Genomic DNA, 11,245 nt, shown 5'->3' on the forward strand with positions numbered 1-11,245 from the left:
ACAACTAGGTGTTGATGCATTTGCATTATTGGAGTCTAGGAGGTGTTATTAACCTGCCCAGGGAGAGGTGTTAAAACAGCATTGTATTGCAATGGACACCTGGATGCAACTAACAGATTATGAGGATTGGTGCAACATTCACCATATTTATTCCCAGATAATTTTTTGTATAAGTTATTCTGAATTGAGAAAGCTGGTTGGATGACCAGTAAAATGTCTTCAGGAAAAATACAGAAAGTCCAGTTGCCTTGACTTATTTTTTACAGATATACCATGACCTGGAGGAATGAGAACCTTCACAGACATACATTCTGGATAGGTTGGCATAAGGAGTTAGAATCTAGGATGGGAAGCAAAGCTTGGTTCAAAGCTTCTCCACTGCAATCTCAAAGACAATAAAGAAGCCAGTGAATGATTTGTTCCACAGACATCTGCCCAAGACAATGTTTTCAGTGAACAAACACTTTTACATAACGGTACATTCATATTTATGATACTGTCTAATTTATGTCACACATAAATGGTGATAGTAAACTAATATTACAGTAACAGAGTGTTTGGTCATCTATTTTTGCTCAGTCTGACTTATTTCTGGCCCTCACATGTGGCCATACAATTTCCACCTCGGAACTGAAACAGGACCACCATAAAGACCACTAGGACTGCAACCAGCTAATCGATTAATCAATAATAAGAATAGTTGTCAACTATTCTCATTATCGATTAGTTGGTGGGATCCCCTAGCTCTCTCCTCCACGCTGGGTAGAAACCAGTGGGCAGGTGCAGTAGCCAGTCTGCTATTGCCTGTTGCAATTTGAAATGGCCAATAGTAGGCTGACTATTGCACCAGCTCACTACCTCCTGTATTTATTCAGCTGCCATCTGCGGAATCTTGCCACTGGCAGCTGTCATTCCTGGGCTGAAGCTATTCAAGTGCCATGTGCTTACAATACAATTATAAAAAAAACAATTATAAAAAGGTGGGGAAAAGTCATTTTTGGTTTCGGTCTGACAAATTCTACTGCGGGAGGTATGTTGCAGTGCTATTAATTTCAATGGCACCCCAAACGTATCCACCACCCACAATGTGATCGCCTGCACTGGAACGTATGGTACTGCAATGCTGTGCGTTCCAGTGCAGTGCAATTGCAAAAAATTGCATGAACACTGCATTTGTGTATTTTATTTCAAATTAAAAATTGCATTTTTTTAAATCTGAATAATCAAAAAACATCACATGCTTCAGGAAGAAAGCCTGACATCCCACAGGTGAAGAGCTTAGAGAGATCTGGCAGCGTGGCTGATTACATAGTGTGTACCTTACACCGATCAACCATAACATTATGACCACTGAGATGTGATGTGAATAACATTGCCTGGAAGTGTGTGGGATATATTAGGAAGCAAATTAACATTTTGTCCCTGAAGTTGATATGTTGAAAACAGAAAAAATAGGCAAGTGTAAGGATTTGAGCAACTGTGACAAGCCAAATTGTGATGGCTAGATGACTAATTCAGAGCAACTCCAAAACTGCAGCTCTTATGGTATGTTCCTGATCTGCAGAGGTCAGGAGCTACCAAATGTGGTCCAAGGAAGGAAAACTTGTGAACCAGCAACAGGGTCATGGGCAGCCGAGTGGGGAGTGGGAGCTGGCCCATGTAGTCATCAGATATAATAGAACCTGCGCTTGGAGGAGGAGAGATGTTGTCACATCCCCACTCCCTCCTCCAATCACAGAACATTGAAAAAAATACAAGAAATTTTTTGAATGGGTAATTGTGAGGAGGAGGTAGGTGATGCAACCCCCAAAGCACTCCAGGTTGGGGATTGTGTGCAGGAGACGACATGCTGCAAGGTAAGCTTTTTATACTTTGCGGTGACCCCCTGCACATAACACCCAGCTGTTTATTGCTAATTTACACACCAAGTGCAGTGTGTAAATGATAATGTTTCCTGGAGTGTGACTTTAACATGCTGACATGTGCAAAGAGCAGAGAGATGACCTGATTAGTCTGTTGATGCAACATCACTGTCCAGCAATGGTTTGGTGGCAGGGAGGTGACCTATCTGTTACGGAAAAGGCTGGATGTGGTAGGACTGGATCAACAGAAATACAAATATTTGGGCAGGTAAAACAGCTCCTTTATCCCCTTCAGGACCCATGACGGGATAATCCCGTCATGGGTCCTGAAGGGGATAAAGCTATTGAAGGGGATATAAGCTATTGATGTTGATCTGCACTTCAGTAGCTTATTTCGAGTGTAAAGGTGATACTGGGGGTCTTTTGGACCCCCAGTATCACCTTAAAGAGTACCTGTCACCACCAATATGCTATCACATGGGGGGCCTGTAAGCCCAGCTGTGTGATAACAAAGTAAAGTTTAAAAAAAAGAGTTTTAAAAATAATATTAAATAAATTAAATGTAAAAATAATAACAAAAAATGTTTAAAGTCCCCGCAAGCACGCACGTAGTCACGTAAACATGTGTCAGGTGAGCCTACTGTAAGAGTCCAGTGCTAACTGCACATGCGCCAACGGCACGTTGTCTCACGAGCCAGAACAAATCCGTGCCAACTGCGCATGCGCCAAGGGCGCGTCATTGGGCCAACCCGCGCATCCGCAGAAGGTATGATTCAGCAAGGCGGGAAAGCGCCCAGGTAGTGCACAGGAAGTGACCTAAACTTCAATCATCACTTCCCCTATATAAGCCCAGCCTGGACACTGCCAAATTGCTGGATTATCTTCCGTCTCTCCTTGTTTCTGTGCTGGTGTGTTATCTGTTTGGACTTCTTGTGACCCGGAACCATAGTGACTACTCTTGCTTGCTGCCTGCCCTTGACCTCGGATTCGTATACTGACCATTCTTCTGCTTAGCCCTTTTGTACTTCGTTGCCCGATTGGACTTGGCCCTGGCTCGGATCTCAGATTTAGGCTTGCACGGTGCTCCGCACCACTGGCACTCGTGCCACTCTGTGTCCGCCAGGTCTCTGTATCCATCCCCGGAGGCCTCAAGACCCGAGGTGCAAGGGAGGCCTCCTCACCACTACAGTCTCACCTCAGGTACGTGACACCTACGTACAAAAATGATTGCGCTACACACGCCAGAGAGAGCAAAAATTCAGGGCCTATATTTACACGTACCTCTAAACTGATGACCTGTAGGGGGTTTTAAAGAGTTGTGTATGGACTTTTTGGGGTACTGAATTCTGTCACAGTTTCACGGACGCACACAATTTTTAACCTCGGCATGTTGGGTATCTTGTAACCTCATATTTTATATTTTTACAAAAGAAAATGGTTTTATTTCGTGATTTGGGGTGCTAAATTTAACTTAAGTGCATTTTTCACAAAATTTGGGGGTTTGATTATAAATTGCGCTAATGTCGTGCAACATAAAAATTTGCAACTGTCACTATTTTATTCTACAGGGTCTTGGCTTTCAGAAAAAATATGATGTTTGGGGGTTTTAAGTAATTTTCAGGCCTAAAATGTGGATTATAACATGTAAACAAAAAAAGGCCTTTTTCCTTGAGGGGTTAAACAATATGTATTCCATCTGTGTACTGTATTTAGCTTTTATCCTGCAGTTCAGCTTAAGGTAAGAAAATGAAATACAGGAATATAGCATTGGTACTGTTTTGCCAATCAGGAATACAAGTATTTTTCAGATTATATTAACAAAATAAACACAGTTCCCATTTAAAAATTTTGTTGGAAAGGCTGCGAATACAAATTTCAGTCACACTGTTTTGGTCATCTCAATCTGCTCTGCCTAACCATTCTGGGAATGTGCAGATGGCTTGTGCTAGCAAGATAGTTGGTAAATGTGTTCGTGGCTTCCCTGGATGGTGTCACGACTCAAAGGCACGTCATTCTTTGCTATTCACAGATTTACAGGACAATATGTTCTAGCGTGGATGGCAGGTGGACACGTTCCATGGCACAATGCAAATTTTATAAACACATGGCACATGGGAAATACACAAAATATTGCCTCTATAACTAAGTTCCCGATCCTTACCAGCAAAATGTAAAAGGATGTAGCAGGTGCTACATACACATGAGAGCAAAATATCAAAAGAAATATACTCTGTTCTTAATTAAAGAGAACCAGTCATAGTTGGGTTTTTGTAGGAATCTGAAATTTCAGTCTTAAAGTGAGCAAGTGGCTACACACATAAAAATGCAATACAAACAGCCTTTAAAAGAAGATTAATATGGTAATTCCAACCTTTACACTCTCTCAGATTTGCGGCAGGCGCTAGCATCTGCTTCTTCCAGCATACTGTGTCCTTTGTGCACTTCACAAGAATTGCCAGTTAGAGCAGGCTGATTGACTCACTCACTTTTGCCCATGAAATGGGCAAAGGGGTCTTTTGGAGCCTTTCCCAGGCCACTCACCTGTTCTAATAGGGAACTGAACCACTGTCATTTTAGGATAAATTAGGTATTTGCATGATGCAATGAACATTAATCCCATATGCAGGGAATCTACAGGTTTCGTTACTTTGTTAGAGCACTGATGTGAATTTGAAGTGGTCCCAATGTTTTTTTTTCATATTCTACAGCAGTAACAATGATACAAAAAATGAAAAGCTGATGGGTTGTGAATATTCAGCCTTGCAAGACTTACAGCTGGATTTGGTGAATTGCCAGCATAGTGGAGATTTTGTTGAAGTGGCCAATGTGTGAATGCAGCGCACCATAGGAAAGGAAACAATTGGTGTCTGGTCACACTGGGATTTTCCAGCATGTTGGAAGATCTCTTATAAGCGCTTGTAGCCCTGTAAGGCACCATTATTATCCTCTAAATATAAATGGCCCATGTGACTCAAGTGGTATTTAGAAGAAAACTATAAAGATGTGGCTACTGCTATTGCAGCCTTTCTTCTGATTGTGCATGCTGCAGGGCTGGCCTTTTTATCCTTTCTTCACTTATTGCTAAGTTGATGATTTGGAAAAAGCATGTGCACAGAGACATGAATGAACCTGTCCTATTTACATTACAGTTCTCTGTTTCTTTCAGGTTTCCATTTGGTAGGTGACTGCAGTGTTCTATTGGAAACCAGTTAGACGTTAACAGAGTGCAACAGATTCTCTCATTGCTTCATAGCCATAACATCTGCTTGGAGTCATTTTGGGGTCCAGATAATAAAATTGTTCCCCTTGTTTATTTTATTTGAACAACATTTGTAGATAGGTGGGTTTGCTGACTTGTTTTAAACCTTTTGGGGCCTTGTGAGTACTAATTGTTTAGTGAGAAGCAATTCATCCTCAAATTTCCCAACAGAAGCACTGAATGCATTCTCCCAGGAGTTTAGCTCATCCTGTATTTCCTTTCAGCAGTGATTTGGCAGACTTCTTATCTCCAATGGAAACACAGAGGGGGATTTATCAAAACTGGAGCAAATAGAACCCAGAGCAGATGCCCATAGTAACCAATGATCTTCTCTCTTCAGTTTGTTCCGTTAAGCCTTGAAAATGAAAGATAGCAGCGGATAGATTGCCATGGACAACTGCTCCAGTTTCTGTCTGCTCCAGTCTTGATAAATTCCCTTCAGAGTACTCTGTGAAAGGGAGGCAGAGTGAGCTGAACTGCTGAGAGAGCAACTTGAAAGACTTCAGCAATTCCGCTGTGAACTGATGAATTGGTCCACACTACATGCAGCTAGAGGTCAGCAAGGACTTGTTTTAAAACTCGTTACTGAATGTTGGTAGCCTGACAGCGTGTTTACATTAATGAGGTAGGGTCAGATGAATTCAACTGAGTTAAACACACTGCAACAGACCGCCCTGGTGTGAATGGACCCTAAAGTCATACTTCAGTAGGTTTCTAACTGATTAGAATCACCTGCTGTGTGTTCACATTAGAAGACTGACATGGTGCAACGATTCTGCTTCCAGGAAACAAAAAAATAAAGGGAAATAAAGATTTAACTGCCTCTGTTGTGAACCTTGAAGATTAATTTCTTCACATTGCCTGTAGCTACAGAGATGAATCAGGGCTTGTGTTGAAGAGCTTTTACTGCTGGTTCAGAACATGTACAGTAAATACTTGATTGTGCACAGGTTCCCTTTAAGCATGCTTCCTTAGAAGAAAATGATTGGGTATAGAAAACGGATTGGGTATATTGCAATGTTCTGAATTGAAGTCCTTAAAACCCAAATTTACAATGCAGAAGACAAAAGAGCTCCTTTGTACTTCACCTTAATGGGTGATAGAGATTGATATTTTAAAATGAAAATGGGTATTAAATTTGGATTACACAAAAAAAGCGGAGCAGACCGCAAATATCTCACAAATGCACAATGGATCACAGGGCCGAAGTTGGTGCATTGCCAGCAGAAGGTTTGCAGATAATGAATTTCTACCTAGAAAACCTTTTGATATGCTTGCTCGTTACTTATCCCTACAGGATGGTGGAGGCTGGGACATGCATATTTACAGGAATACATTATACAGTAAGTAGTCATGTATTTGAAGTTGTTTGCAGATCATTTTACCTGCTATCCACTAGAAATTTCAACTGGCAGTGCCACTGAGGATTATAGAGCCAAAGGAGAAAGTAAAAACAATAAAGGATATATTTACAAACTTGCTCGATTTACCTTTATAAAATATGACATCCAAGCTGTGTTAACAGTATACTCATTCTGTAAAGCTAGTTTGTTTGGTACCCTAATAAAATAAAAAAAAATCAGGTAGTGCCAATGATACCAATTAGGTCTTTGTGTTTTGTCAATTAAATCTGATATCCACGCAAAATTCAGAGTATTTCCAAAAATCTATCTGATTCCCTTTAGAATAATAATAAACTTATTTTTACTTACATGCCTCCTTAATGTATCTTTGTCACCCTTTTTATCCTTGTGACATCATCACATTGAAGAACTCTTTTGTTCATCAGCTAGTGGGTGGAGTTGGTTGGGCAAGCTACATGGTTTGTCCACACAGTTGCGCCCAGACCGACTATAATGTAGCGGGGTTGTAAGAGTGGCAATGATATTAACTGGCCGATTGGGTGCTACTCTGCTTGTAATATCAGGCAGTATAGAGCGGCAGAGGGAGACGGTAGTCATTACTACACATGTGTGAGAAATTTCGGAAATTCGCATGTCCTCATTACAGCTAAGACGAATGCAAACGAATCCGAATTTCCGATTCCAAAATTTGTTAGTGGTAGTCTGTACGAATTGTAGTTTTGTTTTCGTTCGTTGCGGCAATGTGACATTTTTTTCTTTTACAGTCTGCAGCAGAGGGAAAAAAAAAAGTGTGAGGTTCCTCCCAATTCATACCAGACCCTTTAGGTCTGGTAGGAATGTTAGGAGTGACCCCCCCCCCCCCCCGTTAAAACAAACAAGAAAAGTGCATGGGATTCCCCCCAAAATCCATAACAGGCCCTTTAGGTCTGGTAGAAATTTTAAGGGGGAACCCCAGCCCCCAAAAATGGGGGGAGAAAACGTGGGGTGCCCCTCAACATTCCTACCAGACCCTTGATCTGAGCACAGGCCCGGCAGGAAAGGGGGGGACTATCTGGCAACCCCCCGCGCCTTACCAGGCCACATGCCTGACCCGGTGGTTTTGGGGGTTTGCGGGCAAGGGGGCTTATTTGCATCGGGGTACCCCTTTAATTAAGGGGGCACCCAGATGCCGTTCCCTTCCGTGTGAATGAGTAAGGCGTACTTGTACCCCTACCCATTCACTAAAGGGTTAAAATTCAAAGTCAATAAACAAACTGCACTTTTAGAAAAAATCCTTTAATTGAAAATAAGTAAATTTTTGACTATTCCTTTAATTAAAAAAAAAAATTAAATGGCTACATCGATGTAATCCAGCATCAATCACGATGCCCGGCCGACCCGCCGAAAACAAATAAGTCCCACCGCACGGCGACCCTCCCAACCCGACGAAAACTCGCCGCAAAATGACATTCAGCCCGAAAGTAAATAGATGGGCAGAGTGATCCGTGACATCACGGCTCGCTCCACCGATTTGACATTCTCAGCTGCCAAATACTACATAGCATTCGAGAGCTCCCGAATGCCAATCGGGTCTGTGAGCAGAGGTGTCATAATACTTTTCATATGCAACGGACGAAACAAAACTACGTACAGACTACCGTTGACGAATTTCATCCGAATCGAATTGACTTTCGGACCCGAAAAACGAAATAATGCAAAATCCGAAACGAAACTAAACAAATTATTTGCCAGTGCACATGTCTAGTCATTACTGGTTGTGCTAGACAGGGAGCTGAAGAGCAAGCCCAGCTACCACCTATACTTGGTGCCTGCTTCCTACAAGCAGACATAATTTCCTCATATAGGCAAGTGACTTAGCCTGCCTATAGGAATCAGGCAGTGATGAATAGTCTTTTTTAGAGGAACTGGGAGCCTCCTTGGCTTCACATTGGACTGGAGTAGAACATAATAAGGCATGCAGTTCTGCCCAGAGAAATACTCTGTATAACTACAGAATTATATTAGCTCTAAATGTATGTGTTCACTGTCTGAAAGTGAATATCATATTCACAGGAACGGTGTGTAATGGCAGAAGGCTGGAGAAACAGGACCATGGACAGCGACCAATCTAGTTTGATAAAAGCTGCAGAATAACGCAGTCTAAATACAAGCACATTTAAAGGGTATCTATAATCAACAAGTACAAATAAATATGTATTTCTGTATTAAAGTTCTCTCCCATTCCTAATAACCATATTGATCTAAAAGTTTGTAAACTTACTTATTGAAGATGCCCATAGGATGTACTTCCTCAATGTATTGACACAATTTCACTCAGCCCTGTGAACATGCAGTTCCTTGTGTCACGACTTCTGAACTACAACTCAATGTCTGGACAATGTCACATTATAATTTCTTGCTGTAAGCCATGCATGCTGGGATATGTAGCAATGCAAAATCAAGTTGCATTCCATCAAGCAGCAGGGAAAGAGACGCAACGCACACTGGGAATCCAGGAAGATGTTAAAAGTGATATGCAGATGGAGGGCAGCACTTACTAAATAAAAGGGATTTCTTCAAGTAAGCTTTGAGTGCATTATCAAAAACAACTATAATTCCTGTTACAATGCTGATGTTATAACAGGATAGTATATGCTGTGACTTTTGAACTTCTTTAACCTGTGCCAGGTTTTGTACAATACAGTATATGGGCTAAGCCATAAAAGCACTTTAAAACACATCCTCATTTATCTTTATATCTATAAGCGTTGTTAAGAAATTAATTTTAAATTTTCAACTCTGGCACTGCGTTTTACTGTGAGAGCAAAATCTTTGCAGCCTAACAGGCTTCTAACAAGCAGGTGTTTGTAAGCTGTTAGAAATCAACCAAAACACAACTTTAGAGTCTTTAGACAATCTTAATTAATTATTAATTTGACATTGTAAGTAGCTGGAGAGGTTAGGGATGGTTTGTTTTAAAGCTCTTTAATTATTTGTTAAGAATATGTAAATCATTTAATGTCCGTAGTTTGGGAAGTGGTGAACTTTAACTTACTTCCGCTGAAAGATCATTTTGTTGAATGACTTTCATCTGCAGCTTTTTCCTCTGACGTGAACACTTTTTAACAGTCAGAGAGAAAGGATTTTCCTTTGTATTTCCATTGAATAGATATTCCTTAGGGGAAAAGGAATGAAGTTTCAGCAGATGCAGAGATTTTTAAGCATTTTTGAAGTATAAGTTCATCTTTGCAGTTAAAAAAATGAAAAAAATGTGCCAATACATTTAGATATATTGCAAATGTTCAGTATATCATATTCATCTATATATTTTAAATGACATATATGTCAGGGTATCTGGTATATGATTCTGTAATGATGTGAGAAAGATTTATATAACTAAAGCTATCCCTGTAGGTTCTGCTTCTCTCCTATGAGAAGATCTCTCAAGGCAAATAGTAATATCCGAAAAAGTAGCAAAGCAAAATAAAGATGTGAAAATAGCGACTGGCAGGCAATTGAATGTCATAGAAAAAATTAAGAATATGATATAAGGAGGGATAAGCAAAACGGGGGTTTTATTTTCCCCCAAATTTTAGCAAAATTATTATTATTATTGTTATGATTCAGGATTTATATAATTCAATAATTCACTTCATGAAAAAAAAATGAGACAGTACAGTTCCAATACTATTCAATAGAGGAGGATTAGGGAGGCCCTGCTCATAACTAGTTACAATGTTTATAATCTAAAAGCAAAATTTACTGGAGTGAAAAAATACTGAAATGAAAGTGATTTTTACGTTGTTTTTCGCAGAAAATTGAAAACTAAATAAAACCTCAGTACACAAATAAATAATCACATACAAAAAAAAGGAAAAAAAAACAAATACAAAGAACACTAATAATGGGATCTAATCATAAATGTTTTAAAGTGGACCTTTACCCCCTCTCACTAAAAATCACATCAGCATGCAGCTCTGCGTGCTGATTTAAAATCATATTATATTCATTAGTTAAACAAACTTGTTTTTTATTTACTTAAAAATAGAGTTCATCTACTTCCTGGTCCATTTTGGCACAAATGATGTAATGTGCCAAAGCGTTGCATTCTGGGCCGGTCACCTCAGCAGAGCAGTGCTGGGAAATCTTATATGTATTCTCATGATATCTCAGGAAAAGGCTTTTTCCTGCCCTGGGATGAAGTGCATGGCCACACGTCCTAGTCACATGTGCCAGAGTTCCAGGAAGTAAAGGGAGATGGATTAATCTGCCCTTAGTAAAAAATGGCCACTGTGAGAAGACTGGTGAAGCAAAGAAAAATAAGGTATGCAAAGAATACAAAGCCAGAAATTATCTAGAAGTATTTGCATTTGTGTTGTCATTACTAAACATTTCTAAAGGTGTTTTATTTTAAAGATAAGTTCCTCTTTAAACCAATATTCACATCTTTTCTAATTGGATTTCATTAGAAAACTGTGTGATTCCTAGGTGAAAGCTGTCTGAGTCTAGTGTGACAACATTTACAAAGAGACACCTAAATGAAAGAAACTAAATCCTATATATACCCCCACAAACAAAATAAAATAACACAACCTCTACATTTACAACTGATAATGAGATCTGCCAGCACCGTACAGACAGGGTTCATTATGGCAAACACTGACTCCCCATACCCCTCCTTAATATTACATAGCAGGGAAAAACTAGTTTGTATTAGAATAAATGAGCCTAAATTAGCATAAATATGCAAGTAAAAGTTAAAGCATAATTAAAGTCTCATT

The sequence above is a fragment of the Nanorana parkeri genome, unplaced genomic scaffold (assembly GCF_000935625.1).
Source record: "Nanorana parkeri isolate BGI_ZX_2015 unplaced genomic scaffold, ASM93562v1 scaffold534, whole genome shotgun sequence".
Taxonomy (NCBI): domain Eukaryota; kingdom Metazoa; phylum Chordata; class Amphibia; order Anura; family Dicroglossidae; genus Nanorana; species Nanorana parkeri.